Genomic DNA, 15,635 nt, shown 5'->3' on the forward strand with positions numbered 1-15,635 from the left:
GCTACCCTATGATGGCATATTAGGAAAGCTATTGCAGTAGCCTGGCTAGCTCAGTTGGTAGCGCATGCAACCCTTAATTTTAGGGTTATGGGTTCAAGCCCTATGCTGGGCAATGCCCTTCTTTAACTCACATTCTGAGCCTACAAGCAATTCACTCTCAGCTTTCACCAGGGTTTTAGAAAGAAAAAGTCTAGTCCTGAGGTCCAGCTTTAGTAGAACCAGAGAGAAAACAAGCTGCAAGTTCCATCTTCTGAGGAGAAGGGACGAGGATTTTCTTCTCCACATCAGCCCAGGGAGGAGAAAAGGTGCCTGGTCTGTAAAAGGTGCCCTGGAAATGAGAAAGCAGCTGAAGTGACTCTGGTGGGACTTGAACCCACAGCCTTTGAATGGCTTGTTGGGCTCATATTAACCACTACAGCTTAAAAGTCCAACATGCTTTCCATTGCACCATAGAGCCTGCTAGCTAGCTGAGTCTGAAATCTCCACTCTCTGCTTTGCAGCATGGCAATTGCTGGGGGGAAAGAAAGAGGGAGCCAAGTCTGTCTCTTTTGGGAGAGCAGGTAGGAAGAGGGAGGGGGCCACTGAGCCCCTGACCCTTAAAGTAAGAGATAAGAACTGAGCTGGAGAATGTGGGCATCAATCCCACTGCCTCTCACATGCTAAGCCAGTTCTCTACCACTTGAGCCAGTTCCCTTGCTGGGACAAAAAGAAAGCTCTCCTGACCCACGTACATTGTTCCAGAGCCCACAAGGTTCCTGCAGATGCCCAAGGCTTCTTTCGGAAAGGGCCACTTGTGATTTATTTCGAAGTAAGTGCTGTGTAGCCAGCCCCAAATTACAAAATAAGCTATTTCAAAATAGGCGCATTGATTATTTTGAACTATGGGACGCACCCCTAGTGAGTTAGAGCTGAACTCTGCTCCCAGCTCCCTACTCCACCCACCCATGTACTGACTCCCTCGCTGCCATGGGGCTGTTTGCATTGGCCTCCTCTCTCTGTAGCCAGGCTTCAGCCAGGACTGAGGCTCAGGGGAAACCTGGCAAAGGAGATTCCAGGCAGCCAGGCCATGGGGGTCTCTGAGATGCCACAGCCCTGCAGCCTGTCCCACCTGGCTGTTGCCATGGTCCCTCTGTGAGGTCACTGCCTCCCAACCAATGAGCTGAGGTGCTGCACAAGGCCCTTGTGATGTCACTGCTGCCTTGCAGGCTCATGTCCTGCCCCTGGCCAGCCCCTTGGCATGTGTGAGCTGCTCCCCCTCTGCCCCCGTCACTCAGGGCTGGTTCTGGGGCTCACACAGGGAACATCAGAGGCTGCTCAGAGGGACATATTGGGGCCTGTGAGTGTTGCTGTCCCTGCTGTACAGACAGGGCCATAGAGCCTCAGGAGGCTGTAGCCGTGGGAGACACTTCCCTGGTTTCGGGAGGGAGACGAGACGTCAGGGCCCATGACTCGGAGCCAGCTACCGATACCCATGGAAAGCTGATTTTCAGAGGGGTGTGATCAGCCCTTCCTGTGTATCTGGCTTCTTCACAGGGGCTTAATCAGGAGCTAAAAGTTGAAGAAGGGCCATTTAGAAGGGTGAATTTCTTTCCCTGGCAGTTATTCCTGTGTGCTGCATTGGCCTAATGGACAAGGCACTGGCCTCCTGAGTCAGGTATTGTGGGTTCAAGTCCCAGCTGGGGTGACAGTTTCCTTTCACTGACAAACAGTTCCTGTGCTCTCTGAAGTAGTTGGCAAGGATAATCGGCAGTTGCTGTCTCCTTCTCTACAGAAACTGTTCAGACCCCTCACTAGCAAGTGCTGGTGTTAGGTGCAGATCTGGTTGCTAAAAGCCTGAATGAAGGGGCACATTTTGCTCTAGAAGGCCCAGGAGTGACAGCCAGATGGAGGTGGCTGTAGCAGGGTCTGTCTGGAGACAAAGGGGAGCCTGAGGATGAGAAGGCCCATGAGAGGCAGAGACTCCAGAGCAGTGGGGGGCTAGTTATTTGCTCTGGCAAACTGACAGACAATCCCCAGGCCCTGAGCATGGTGCGGGCAAGGCCCATGGGGCAGTTTGCCTGGTGGGGTTTGGGGGGTGGAGAAGCTGTGAAGCTCTGTGAGTGGATAAGGTCCCTGGCTGAGCTGCGCCACCTGCCGTGTGTGTGACTCAAACTGTCCCTCGTCCCCTTTTGTGTGTCTGTTGCGCTTCCGGCATCTTTCCTCAGGCACGTTCATCCGGCAAAGACCCCCCCCAGCGATCTTGTATCTTCCTTTGTGCAGCTCAGCCGCAGACACTGCCAGGGCTGGAAGGAAATTGCTGCACTTTGGGAGTCAAAGGTGTTGTCTGGGACCATAGGGCAGTTTCACCCAAAAGCTTGAGGGGGGCACCATGGCTCAGCTGGCTAAAGTGCTTGTTTTGTAAAGAGAAGATCCTGGGTTCTATGCCTGGTGGTGCCTTATTGCAGCCTGTGCTTGCATTTTCCTATGTCCTTCTGGGGCACAAAAGAGGCCTCCTCTGGCCACCCATAGAACTGCGGGTTCAGGAAAAGGCTGATATGGGAGGAGTGTTCGGATGAAGGAAACCACAAGTGAGAAGCACCTGATGCCCACAGACCCTGATGTGTAAAAGGGAAGTCAAATCCCGCGGAGCCATTGATTCCCCTATGAGGGGCACGTACAATATACATACATTGCTAATGCTTAGATATATTTGCTATTTGTATAGGAGTAAGACATGACAAAGGTCAAGGCCTGTCACAGGTAATAACTTATAATAAGGAGACGAGGGGAAGTGAAACCAGTCTTCTGTTAAGTAGAGATATGGATAGATTCCACATCCTTTAAACTTGTGACCGGCTCAAGCAGGAAAGGGAAAAGGGAAGTATGGCTCGCCCATTGTTCAGCAAAAGTGAATGACTGTAAGACAGCTGTAACCGCAAAGTCAGCAAGTAGGCACTGTATTTAACCTCGTTTGGAAAATTAACCTGACCTATAGGAATGCTAAACGTCAAAAATGAAGTAACCTATCATGTTAAGGCACCTAAACCAGGAAGGATGTTAACCCTATAAAAACCCCTGCATATGAGATGTTGGGGGTCGGCTCTGATTTGAACATTGAGTTCCTTAGCCGTACCGTGGTTGCAACCAATAAACTTGAGTTGGACCCAGCCTGAAAGTGTGACTCTCTTCTTGGGGTAAATCAGACTAGCCTCCAAGGGGACGAAACCTTGCAATTTATGCAACAATCTCATGTGATGTTAGCTGGGGCCAGCCAGCTAAGCAGGAGGGACATGGCAATGTTTCTTCTTCCTGTGCTGTAGAGGGTGCCAGCTCATTCCCATGAGCCCACATACAGATGGGGAAGGGCCGGGAGAGGTGACACAGCTGAATAGAAAAAGCAAGGAGAACAGCGTATCAGCTACCAGCTGAGAACCTCAAGCATGTGGAAGCATGATGGTCCCATAGTATAAGGGGCAGGGTTCTGGATTTTGAGTCCTACCAGCTGAGTTCAAATCTCAGTAGGACCTGCTAGTGAAATGTTGGTTTGTGTCAATCCTTGAGAATTGATCTCACTCAATTCTACTTTCTCAATTTAAGGACTTTGGAGAAAACTCACATAAAACTATCCCAGTGGTGCAATGGGTGAGTACATAGTACTTATAAGGCAGTGCGCATAGGAGACATGCTGAGGTTGTGAGTTCAAATGTCACCCGGAGCAGTGGTTTTCAGTCCCTACTGAGATGTCCCCTTCCAGTGAACTCTGTAGGAGCTGGGATTCCAGCTCAGAGGAGGCTCTAACTCAAAATTCCTCCTTCAAGTATTATGGCCTCATCAGAGTGAATGGTGGGTGGCCAGGATCTAAGGCCAAGTGGCTTCCAGGGTCTTGTTGCCCATCTTCTCCCCTCACCCAGCAGCAGCGGCAGGTGCTGTTCCTTTTAGCCATTGGGTCAGCTCAGGCAGGGACTCAGGAAATGGGCAAAGTAGCCAGACAAGCTGAGGGAGGCAGGAAAATTCTGATCTTTGCATCTCCCCTATGTAAGGGTTTGTTTACACGTCATTCCTCTTTCGCGACAGAAATTCAAATTCAGCTGAGTGAAAGTGCAAATGAAGCGGAGATTTGCATAATCACATCTGGCCGCTATTTTGAAATACCCTATTTTGAACTAACAGGCACTGTCTAGACACAGTTCTTTCAAAAGAAAACCTTTCATTCTAAATCACCCTTACGCCTTATGACATGAGGTTTAAGGGTTATTTCTGATGAAGGGTTTTCTCCCGAAATAAGCGTATCTCAACAGCGTTTTTTATTTCAAAATAAAGTATTTCGAAATAGCACCAGTATGAGAATATGCAAATGAAGTGCAGGATATTTAAATCCCAGCTTCATTTACAATTTTGAGTGTTTACACTTGCATCTCTCGCAGATTTTCTGGGCACTGACTCCCAGGGAATCACAAGAGCACTTGGACCTAAGCTCTCCTGTCCCAGCAATTGCAGTCAGAGCCCTGCCTTGCCAGGGCCAGGCACAGCACCCTCTGCACCTGCTCCAGGCTTGTGGTTTCCTTCTTCCCAACACTCCTCCCTAATCAGCCTTTTCCTGAACCAGCAGTTCCATGGGTGGCCAGGGGAGGCCTCTTCTGTGTCCCAGAAGGTGACAGGAAAACTTGAGCAAAGGCTACAGCAAGGCACCACTGGGATTTGAACCCAGGATCTCCTGGGATGAGGCATACCTGGGTGGTTGACAAATACCTTTGATGTTGGCAGGGGAGCGTCCAGACTATCGCGCTGAGCCGATAAACAGCTGATCAGCTGTTTGTCGGCTCAGCGCGGCAGCCATGTAAATTTAAATGAAGCGGCGATTATTTAAATCGCCGCTTCATTTTACTATGTCCGGTAGCCTAATCTACATGCCTCTGTTGCCAGAGGCATGTAGTCTAGACATACCCTTAGACTCTGGTATAGACACACGGGAAGGATGGTTACAGTCACCTCCCCAGGCAGAAGAGGTGCCTGAGGCTTTTGAAACAATTAACAAAATCATCCAAAGCGCAGCTGGTTTCACACACACTCAGCCTCACCCACAGCTGGGAGGAAGTTTGCAGGGAGCTGAAAAGAAACAGAAGAGGGGAAACTGGAGCCTGGCAGAACCAAGTCTTGGGATTCTTCTGTGTCCAGATGTGCTAAGCAGCTGGCAGCCAAGCTCCCAAGTGCTGGTCTGTTCCTGCCCTCCCCAGGCTGGCAAATCCTCTCCACTGGGTGTTACAGGCTGGACTTTGCCTGCCTGACTTTTAGCCAGGGAACTGCTCCCTGTGAGGCAAATGTGACACCACCTGCACTGCGGAAACCAGCCCATTGCCTTATGGAAGAAGCCCCTGGGAAGCACTTAGCCCCTGGCTGGCTTTGACTGTGAAAAAGAGGAAGCAGCAAACACCTATCACTGGAGAATGTGGGTATCAATCCCACTGCTTCTCCCATGCGAAGCAAGCGCTCTACCACTTGAGCTAATTCCCCTGCCTGTGAGCAGTTTTCCTGCCCCACCCCCCTTGTTCCAGAGCCCACAACGTTACTTGTGATAAACCCTCATATAAAACTCAGCAAATCTCCAGAGAAGTTGTGGTTCCCTTTACAAGACTCTGCACATCTCAGTTCCAATCAGCCGGTCTTCCCTAGAGCCCGGAACATCGATCGCGGCAGCATCGCTCTTACGCCCAGTGTAGACACGGCCTTAGAGTGTCACAAACCAGCCCCAGACACATTCCTGGCTAGGACCAGTCACAGTCTGGGCTCAGTGAGGGTCCGTCCTACCTGAGACATGTGTGACACAAAAGCCTCCTGTTCCCTGCCCAGTTCCCAACCCTGGCTGCAGACCCAGCGATATTTGGTGCCTTGGCTGCTGTCCCTGCTGGCAGGGAGCTGTCCCGCACCTGCAGTTCATCCGCCTCCCGGAGAGGCGGCAACTCTGTGAGGGGGAGAAGCCGGGGAATTTCCCTGCATGTGTAAAAACCATCACTGCCGGCCCGGGCTGGGCCAGTGCGCTGGCATCCCTCATGTCTGCAGCATCCGCCAGGGAAAAACTGAAACTGTATCAGGAGATAAGGGGTCACGGTCCCTCCTGGCAGGAGCTATAGGGAATGGGCTACCTCTACTTCTCCCCAGCAGGAAATACTGGGTATGGGGTCCATCCACCCCTCCCCAGGAGGAGCTATGGCACCAGGGGACCCTCCACCCCCCAGCAGGCACCAATGGGTGCCATGGGGGCTCACACACAAACAGGGGCACACTCCCTCAATATCGGTGCCCAGGGCAAAACTTGCTCTGCTCCTGGAACAGGAACAGTAACTAGCAGTGAGGCCCCTCCCTGGCAGCACCGTGTCAGACGGTTTCTTCTCAGCCTGGTGCCTCCTGAATGCCGGGAGGAGCCGCCTGGGTCGAGGGGCTGCAGTTCCCTGGAGAGAGGGGCTGGCTACACCTACCCTGCAGACTTCTTGCTCAAGAACTGTTTTGTGCAAAAGGTCTTGCACAACAGTGTGTCCACACTCCCATGTGCTTTTGCACAAGAGAAGTGCTTTTCTGTAAGAGCGCCCATGGCAGTGTGGACGTTCTCCTGCGCAGGAAACCTCTGATGGGCATTTTAGCCATCGGGCTTTCTTGAGCAAGAAACCCCTGTTGCCTGTCTACACTGCCTCCTTGTGGATGAGTTATTGGGCAAGGGGCCTTATTTCTCGTGGGGAGAGGAATAACTCTTGTGCAAGAAGCCCTGTTTTCTGATGCTGTACTATACATTTACATGTGCAAGAACGTGCCTGCAGTGTAGACGCTCTGCAAGTTTTTGCGCAAGAACATCTGCTCTTGCACAAAAAGCCTGCAGTGTAGATGTAGCCCTGGAATGTAGACACAGTCTGAGACAGACAAGGAAAGGAAGTGGCCAGAACCTCCCCCCAGCAGGCTGGTCCTCAGTAGGCTGGGTGCATCTACACAGCACCCTCACCTCGAAGTGAGCTGTGCAGTGTGAGCGGCTGCCCAGGACCCCAGAGGAAGGTCTGTGGGGAGTTTCCAAGGCAACAACAACTACAAAGTTTCATAATCTACACTCATGTGACTGTGATTTATTCCTCCACTAACAAGTGTGTCTGAAGGGATGAGACATGCAGGGCCCAGGTGCAGGGAGCCGGGTCACATTCTCCTACCTGAGTCTCAGTCCTGGCTGAAGCCTGGCTACAGAGAGAAGAGGCCAATGCAAACAGCCCCATGGCAGTGAGGGAGTCAGTACGTGGGTGCGTGGAGCAGGGAGCTGGGGGCAGAGCTGGGCTCTAACTCACTAGGGTGCGTCCCATAGCTCAGAATAAGCGATGCAATTGGGTAGCTTATTTCAAGTCAATTTTGAAATAGCTTATTTTGTAATTCGGTGCTGGCTACACAGCACTTAGTTGCAAATAAATGGCTGTTCTGAAACTCTCCTCACTCCATGAGGTTTGCAGGGACGTCAGAATAGGGAGCCCGTTATGGTTTGAAACAAGGGGCTTGCTCTTAAGATGCGTCAGTGTGATACAAGCACCACGTCCTAAACCTCCGAGCTAGCCGGCCCACGGGTGTCAGTCCCACAAGTGGCCCTTTCGGAAAGGAGCCTCAGTTCGCCACAGAGCCCTTGTAGGGTCTACAACAAGGTGGGTGGGGTAGAGGAGCTGCTCACATGCAGAGGATTTAGCTCAAATGGGAAACCCCTTGCTTTATATGCAAAGAGTAGTGGGATTGATGCCCCTTTTCTCCAGCTGCAGCTTTGTCTTGGTTCCTAGTTTTCACTGTTGGGGGCTCAGTGGCCCCTCCCTCTTCCTACCTGCTCTCCCAAAAGAGACAGACCTGGCTCCCCTTTCTTTTCCCCCAGCAATTGCCATGCTGAAAAGCAGAGTGGAGATATCAATCCTAGCAGTCTATCAGGCTGTGTGGTGCAGTGGAAAGCACGTTGGACTTTGAAGTGGCACTGGTTAATATAAACCCATCTAGACAGTCAAAGGCTGTGGGTTCAAGTCCCACCAGAGATGCCTTAGCTGCTTCCTCGTTTCCAGGATGCTGCTTTTACAGACCAGTCAATCCTTAGGCTGACACTGGGGTGGGCTGGCATGCAGGCAATCCCCAACAGACCCCATTAAGGGTGGAGGAAAGGGCTGGGCTAGGACTTGGGGGTCTGGACGCGGGTTGTTCTGAGAGGCTGCAGGTGCTGATAGATCCTCCCTGTCTCCTACCAGTGCTGTGCAACAGGCAGGCAGGCTCGAAGCTTTGCTGGAAAAAAGCACCAGTCTAGAGGCGGATCTTTTGGAAAATAAAACCTTTTCTGAAAGATCCCTTATTCCTTATTTTAAGAGGAATAAGGCCCCAAAGGGACAGACCCAAAGCAGCCGCCTGGTCCTAATGCCGGGCCTGCAGCCAGGGGGAGGGAGAAGAATCTCTCCTGCTACAGGCCTCTGCTCTGCCATCTGAGCTATGGAAGGTGCCTGAGGCAGGCTGCTTTGCCCAGGTGGCCCTTGGACGAGTGCCAGGGCAAGAGCCCCCCGAAGGGGACGGCCTCCCAGGGGAGGGGCAGGAGAACCCAGCAGCACAGGGGTGTCACAGGCGCTTCACTCGCAGAAGGACCCTTGAGTGATCCAGGCAGAAACGCCGCGTCTCGCTCCCTGCAGCTCCCCTTGCTGCCCTGGCAGGCGCTGCCCCTTCTCCCACCGGCCTGGGCCTGGCCTCCCTCCCCCGCCCGGCACCACAGAAAGCCCCTTGGCGTGAGCCTGGGCAAGCCAGAGGCCTCAGGCCGGTCCCCTCTGAGGGGCTTGTGCCTCGGCCTCCTCTGCCCTTGGTGCCGGCTCTCCCGGCTGCCCCCTGAGCGCTGCTGGCCAAAGGAGGCAGCAAGGCAGGAGAGGGGGGAGGAGCAAGTCCCGCTGAGGCCGACAGCTCGGGCTTAAGCCTCTAGCCCCAGCACAAAACCTTCAGCCGGGCCCGTGTGGCTCCCTCCTGCCCCCGCACACGCTCACAGGGGGAAACGTGCCCCATGTTCCATCCCCGCGCCAGGCCTGGGCGACGGGCTCAGCCCTCCAGTAGCCCACAGGGCCTGTGAGGGACGGACTGAGAGCAGGGCCCCACTGACACCCCCCGTCCTGCCCCACTGGCCTGCGTGCGGCGCTGGCACGGGACAGGCAGGAATGCCAGCTGGGACAGAGCAGCTTGGACTGACGGGTGAGTCTCACTTGCTGACCAGACTCCCAGGCCCTGGGCTATGGGGACAGCCTGGGGGGGGAGCGGGGAGGAGAGAGGGTGTGAAGAAATTCCAGGGGGGGCATGAAGGTTTTCACAAATCAAAAAGCGGGGAGGAGTGATGCCGAAAAGTTTGGGAACCACTGCAAGGGGACAACCCAGCAGGGACTAAAAGTGAGTGCTCCAGGTGAGGTTTGAACTCACAACCTCAGCATGTCTCCTACAAGTACTGCCTTATAAGTACTGTGTGCTGACCTATTGCGCCACTGGAGCAGATATTTGCAGTGCTTCTTCAAAGTCCTTAGATTGAAAAAGTCAAGATGCACAAAGTGGAATTGAAGTTTCTGCTGAGCCCTTGTTCTTTCTTTTCACAGGCAGAGCCGGGGGACTCCGCACATCCAGAGACCCCTCCCTCTTCCTCTCTGCTCTCTGAAATAACCCACCCTAGTGGGGCACAAAGCTGCTGGAGGCCAGAGCACGAGAGATCAGTTGTAAGTGGGTTAGTGCTCCCTTTGCACGTGAGAGGTAGCAGGATTCACTCCCATCTTCTCCCACCTGCTCGCTGGTGCTGAGGGGCTGGCCCCTTTCCTGCTGCCCCAACTCTCATTCCCACAATGCACTTTGTGCAGGGGCCGTTGGTCTTTATTGCAAGGCATGTGGCTGGGAGCCAGGACCCTTCCCAAAGTATACAAGTCCCCCGCCCCCGTTCTGCTCACGCTCTCTGGCTGCCTCCAGCATGGGCTGAGCTCAGGGGTCAGATGGGCGACCTGCCCTGCAGCTGTGATGGCATCAGGCACCTGAGCACAAGTCTGCTCACGAAACTCTAATGGGCCTCAGACAAGCAAAACCCCCCTTAGTGAACCTCAGGGCAAGGAAGCCAAAAAGCACAAGGACCTCCCAGCAACCACCCCAGCCCGTCCCACTGAGATTTAAACTCAGAGTGGAGAATTCAGAGTCATTAGTGCTGCCCCTTACACCTGGGACCTAGACAGAAGGTCTGGGGTAGACACCTGGGACACTCAGTTCTCATTCTGGCCTCTGCTCTCCTGGCTTCCCTCCGGCTGCTTCATCTCTCAGGACTCTCTGGCTACGTCTACACGGCACGTTTATTTTGGAATAAGCTATTCTGGAACAGTTATTTCAAAATAGCACGTCTACACTGCAGGGAAACCTCAAAATGAGTCTGAGGAAGCTTCCCTAATGTAGACGTGCTACCTTGATTTAGAGCCCCAGGTTGAATAACTTAGAATGGCCCTCGGGGGGGGGGGGATATTTTGAAATAGCAGAAGTGAGCATGTACACGCACCTCATTTTGAAATAGCTATTTCAGAATAGGCATTTTTCTGTGTACAGCGAGGTCTACAGAAGTTGGAATTAGCCGTCCGTTATTTCAGAGTTATTTCAAAATAACGGAATTGCTGTCTAGACTCTTGCCTTGTTATTTTGGAATAACGGCCATTGTTTCAAAATAACTTTTCTGTGTGGACAGAACCTCTGTCCTACCCCAGTTCTGATGCTTTCTGGACAAACTCCATGTTAGGACCAGTCACAATCTGGGGTCAGTGAGGGTCCGTCCCACCTGAGATGTGTGTTCTACAAAAGCCTCCTGTTCCCCACCCACTTCTCAATACTGGCTGCAGACACTTTTTTTCATATGGGGGTGTAGCTCAGTGGCAGAGTGTTTGACTGCAGATCACATGGTCCTTGGTTCAAATCCAAGTGCCCCCTGCAAGAGTGTCTATTTAATAGAGACACTTCCTTTGTATGTGAACTCTTTGAATGAATACAAACCTGTAGGCTACCTCTACATGGCAGGGTTTTTGCTCAATGTTCTTGCACAAAAACATGCAGAGCACAGCATGAGTGTTCTTGCATAAGTAAATTTGCACTACAGCGTTGGAAAACAGGGCTTCTTCCAGAAGAGTTATTCCTCTCCCCATGAGGAATAAGCCCTCTTGCACAAGAGCTCTTCCACAAGAGGGCAGTGTAGACAGGCAACATGAATTTCTTGTGCAATAAACCTGTATGGCTAAAATGCCCATCAGAGTTTTCTTGCACAAGAGAGCAACCACACTGCCATGGACGCTCTTGCACAAAAGCACATCTCTTGTGCAAAGCACTTGGCAGTGTGGACGTGTTCTTGTGGAAGACCTTTTGCACAAGAACGCTTACGCAAAACAGTTCTTACACAAGAAGGCTGCAGTGTTGACGTAGCCGTCGTGTTATGATGGTGTTTAGGTCAGTAACTGGGGCCACTAAATGGTGCTTGTGACCTGTAACCTAGGGATCCATGTTGGATCCCCTCAGGCACCGGCCACTCAGAGATTGCTCAGAACTGGGTTTTTCTGCCAACTGGCACGAGGATTCCTGAAAATAAGCGGCGGAACAGCTCTGCATAAGACGATTTTTTTGTGCAAGAAGGAGCAGTGTAGACAGCTTCTTCTTGCACAAAAGTCTCTGCTGCAAAAATGATGGCTCATTAGGTATGCAAATGAGGTGTGGCAATATTCATCCCCACACCTCATTTGCGTATCTTATTGCACAACAATGTGCGGTGCAGACATAGCCAAGGAAGCCAAACACTGGCATTACCAAGGATTTGCAGCAAACCAGTATTTCGCCAGCGGGTCCCACTGAGGTCGTGGTGCAGAATTCAGACTCACTTGCCGAGGAAGGCTCTAGAATCTTCCTGCTTTGCACAACATTTTTTAAGCTTAGACAGAAAGCACAGGGGCCATGTTTACACTGACGGGTTCTTGAGCAAGCAATATGCCAATGAGGCTAAGCGTGGACTATCACACTGCTCCTTCATGCACAAGGAACCCCCATGACAATAAGCAGCCGAACGGCTCTAAACACAAAGGCTCTGTCTGCACTGGTGGCTTCTTGCACAGGAACACGGCCACAGTGGGCTGCTGACGCAGGTGACCAGGTGGTTGGCTGCAGTGTTGTGGGCCAGGCACATGCCCCAGGCCTCCTGGACATATAGAGCCTCCCTCTGTGGCTTGGGCTGCAGGGAGCCTCAGGGCAGCCACTGCAGCAGCAGGAATTTGGGAATCATGTCACCCCACTGGGGCAATGGAGGGAAGAGAAGAGTTTTCCCTGCCATTAGGGAAAGCAGGCCAGGCCAAGGCCCTTTTAGCCACTGGGGCTGTGCAGGCTGGAGCCTCCTCCTATGAGCTCTCTGCTCTGCTTCCTGCAAAGGTCTCAGCCTCTTGTCTGTCTCTGCTTCCCTGTCCATAGCAGGCAGCTAAAGGGTTGGTGAGGACAATCACCAGAGCAAACATCTCAGTGGCCAGCATGGGGCTTGAACCCACAACCTTGGTGTTATTAGCACCACGCTCTAACCAACTGAGCTAGCCGGCCTGCCAAGAATCAGCTCACAAATGGCCCTTTCAGAAAGGCACCTCCAGCAGTTGCCGGGATGACTGGAGCTGCCAATGGCTCTTCTCTGACAGTGCCACTAGTGACTCACTGTGACGTGGGCTGGCTAGTCCAGCTGGTTTGAGGTGTCACGGAAATCCAGACTCAGGGTTGGAAGGAGAGAAACACTTTTATTAAGAGCTGTGGGAAGTTTCAAAAGAAAGACTTCCAAAATCAAATGTCCATGGTAACCTTATATACATTCATGGTTGCACACAAAATAGAATAGACATCACATAAGCTAGTGACAGCGTTACAATTGGCTTAATGCTTAAAGCTACTTTTATCTCAATATGCAGAGATAAACTTAGTTACATGGGTGTTAGTCTCATCCTTGCAGCAGAAAAGCTAGATCAGGCTGGTTTTAGTAGGTACGTCTAGACTACCGGGTTTTGTCGACAGAAGTTTGCACATTGAGTTCTGTCAACAAAGCAAGCTGCTTTGTTGACAGAACCCTGTAGTCTAGACGCAACCCTACAGGCAATAACACCTTCTGTCGACAGAACTCTGTCGACCGAAGGTGTTATGCCTCGTAAAATGAAGTATACCAGCGTTGACAAAACTGCTGAGTTCTGTCGACGTTATGTTGACAGAACTCAGCGGTAGTGTAGACGTTGGTATAGTTTTGTCGACAAAAGTCCACTTTTGTCAACAAAACTCAGTAGTCTAGACACACCCTCACACACAACGCAAGGTCACGTTCAGTCAGTTGCATACACACTTCACATTGTTCCTTTTAACAAAATACATTTTCCTTCTCAGAGGTTTGGTCATGGTTGCTGGCGGTCAGCATGGCATGTCACCCTCCTGTCACACTTGGTGCCAGAAGAACAAAGCTTGCAAAGGAGTTTGAATTCCCTCCATCTCCCCATGCTGCAGTGGTAAAAGAAATCCTGAAACCGTCCCCTTCTCCTGTCGCTGGAGAGATGGAAATGGAGCCGTTCCTTGTGGGGAAAGAAGTGGGTGTGTCAGGAGGGGGATTTGTGCTCAAACCTCCCCACAGACCAGAACCCTCCATTAGGGGCAAGAAAGAGCCTTGAGTCAGGCACTTGAGAACTCTCAGTTCCTGTTACCCTATGATGGCATATAAGGAAAGCTGCTGCACACAGCCTGGCTAGCTCAATTGATAAAGCATGAGACTCTTAATCTCAGGTTTATGGGTTCAATCCCCATGCTGGGTGATGCCCTTCTTTAACTCACATTCTCAGCCTACAAGCAATTCACTCTCAGCTTTTACCAGGGTTTTAGAAAGAAAAAGTCTAGTCCTGGGGTCCAGCTTTAGTAGAAGCAAGGAAAAAACAAGCTGCAAGTTCCATTTTCTGAGGAGAAGGGAAGAGGATTTTCTTCTCCACATCAGCCCAGGGAGGAGAAAAAATAACCTTTGGCCTGCTGATTGTCCCCTGTCAGCTTCTGTAGCTTCACCTCCTTCCACAGCAGCTCCAGCTTTGAGCTACAAATCTCAAGGGGCTGGTGAGGAAATGAGGAGCTGGCAGTTCCAGTTAGTGGCTTCCCTGAGAAAAAGTGGTGGAGTGTTCACAAGGTGCATTCCCCTCCCCCACAGAGCAGGGTGTTCAAAGGACTGAGTAACAGTCAGACAAGTTCCCCCAAAGCCAAAGTGTGTTTCTGTGATGTAGTGATTTTCGCTGTTGCCTAACATGCAAAAGGTCCCTGGTTGAAAGACAGGCTCTGCTCTTATTGCTGCTCCCCTGGGTGCCCAGGTAAGTGCAACTGCTGCTTACTAGCCTGTTTCTGAGCCCAACACCCACGTGACAGGGGAGTGACATCAGCTGAGAATGCCCCTTGGTGCCAGCCTGGGGAAGGGAGATGAATCAGGCCAGGCAGCAACTGGAGGCTTGTGGCTTGGCCTCCCCTGCCCTGGAAGGCTGGTGCATTGGGCAGGTTCTGCCTGCTGCCTCCCTTGTGTGACTTGCCCATTGTAACAGGCCAAATGTCAGAAAAGCTTCTTCCAAAAAAAGCAGAAGAAAAAGCTGCACAAATTGGGTTTTGAAATGTGCGTAGCTTTTTCCAGAAGAGCAGTGCAGTGTAGACACAGCCTGAGTGTTGCTCAGCACTGGTAGGAGACAGGGAGGGACAAAATGGTCTAACGGCACCTGCAGCCTTTCAGAACAACCCTCAGCCCAGCCCCAAGAACCAGCCCTTCCCTCCACCCTCACTGGGGTCTGCTGGGAACTGGGGTCTGCCTGGTCTGTAAAAGGTGCCCTGGAAATGAGAAAGCAGCTAAACTGACTCTGGTGGGACTTGAACCCAAAGCCTTTAAATGTCTTGCTGGGCTCAGGTTAACCACTACAGCTTAAAAGTCCAACATGCTTTCTATTGCACCACAGAGCCTGCTGGTTAGCTGAATCTGAAATCTCCACTCTCTGCTTTGCAGCATGGCAATTGCTGGGGGGAAAGAAAGGGGCAGCCAAGTCCGTCTATTTGGGAGAGCAGGTAGGAAGAGGGAGGGGGCCACTGAGCCCCTGACCCTTAAAGTAAGGGATAAGAACTGAGCTGCAGTTGGAGAATGTGGGCATCGATCCCACTGCCTCTCACATGCTAAGCGAGCGCTCTACCACTTGAGCTAATTCCCCTGCTGGGACAAAAAAAAAAAGCTCTCCTGCTCCATGCACATTGTTCCAGAGCCCACAAGGTTCCTGCAGATGCCCAAGGCTTCTTTCGGAAAGGGCCACTTGTGATTTATTTCGAAGTAAGTGCTGTGTAGCCAGCCCCAAATTACAAAATAAGCTATTTCAAAATAGGCGCATTGATTATTTTGAACTATGGGATGCACCCCTAGTGAGTTAGAGCTGAACTCTGCCCGCAGCTCCCTGCTCCACCCACCGATGTACTGACTCCCGCTTTCCATAGGGCTGTTCGCATTGGCCTCCTCTCTCTGTAGCCAGGCTTCAGCCAGGACTGAGGCTCAGGGGAAACCTCACAGAGGAGATTCCAGGCAGCCAGGCCATGGGGGTCTCTGAGATGCCCCAGCCCTGCAGCCT

The 15,635-nt window shown here is 51.9% G+C and overlaps 4 non-coding genes across 4 annotated transcripts; 1 reads left to right on the forward strand and 3 right to left on the reverse strand.

The window, feature by feature from the left end:
- Positions 1-9,392: 9,392 nt before the first annotated feature.
- On the reverse strand, positions 9,393-9,486 carry TRNAI-UAU (transfer RNA isoleucine (anticodon UAU)). The gene is made up of 2 exons: positions 9,449-9,486; positions 9,393-9,428 (listed from the first exon to the last, which is right to left on the reverse strand). It is a non-coding gene; the product is annotated as a tRNA-Ile (tRNA).
- Positions 9,487-10,869: 1,383 nt separating this feature from the next.
- On the forward strand, positions 10,870-10,941 carry TRNAC-GCA (transfer RNA cysteine (anticodon GCA)). The gene has a single exon. It is a non-coding gene; the product is annotated as a tRNA-Cys (tRNA).
- A 1,564-nt stretch (positions 10,942-12,505) lies between these two features.
- On the reverse strand, positions 12,506-12,579 carry TRNAI-AAU (transfer RNA isoleucine (anticodon AAU)). Its single transcript has one exon. It is a non-coding gene; the product is annotated as a tRNA-Ile (tRNA).
- Positions 12,580-15,154: 2,575 nt separating this feature from the next.
- Positions 15,155-15,227, reverse strand: TRNAA-AGC (transfer RNA alanine (anticodon AGC)). The gene has a single exon. It is a non-coding gene; the product is annotated as a tRNA-Ala (tRNA).
- Positions 15,228-15,635: the final 408 nt, after the last annotated feature.

The sequence above is a fragment of the Pelodiscus sinensis genome, chromosome 19, assembly GCF_052426305.1.
Source record: "Pelodiscus sinensis isolate ZL-2025 chromosome 19, ASM5242630v1, whole genome shotgun sequence".
NCBI classification, from domain to species: Eukaryota; Metazoa; Chordata; order Testudines; family Trionychidae; genus Pelodiscus; species Pelodiscus sinensis.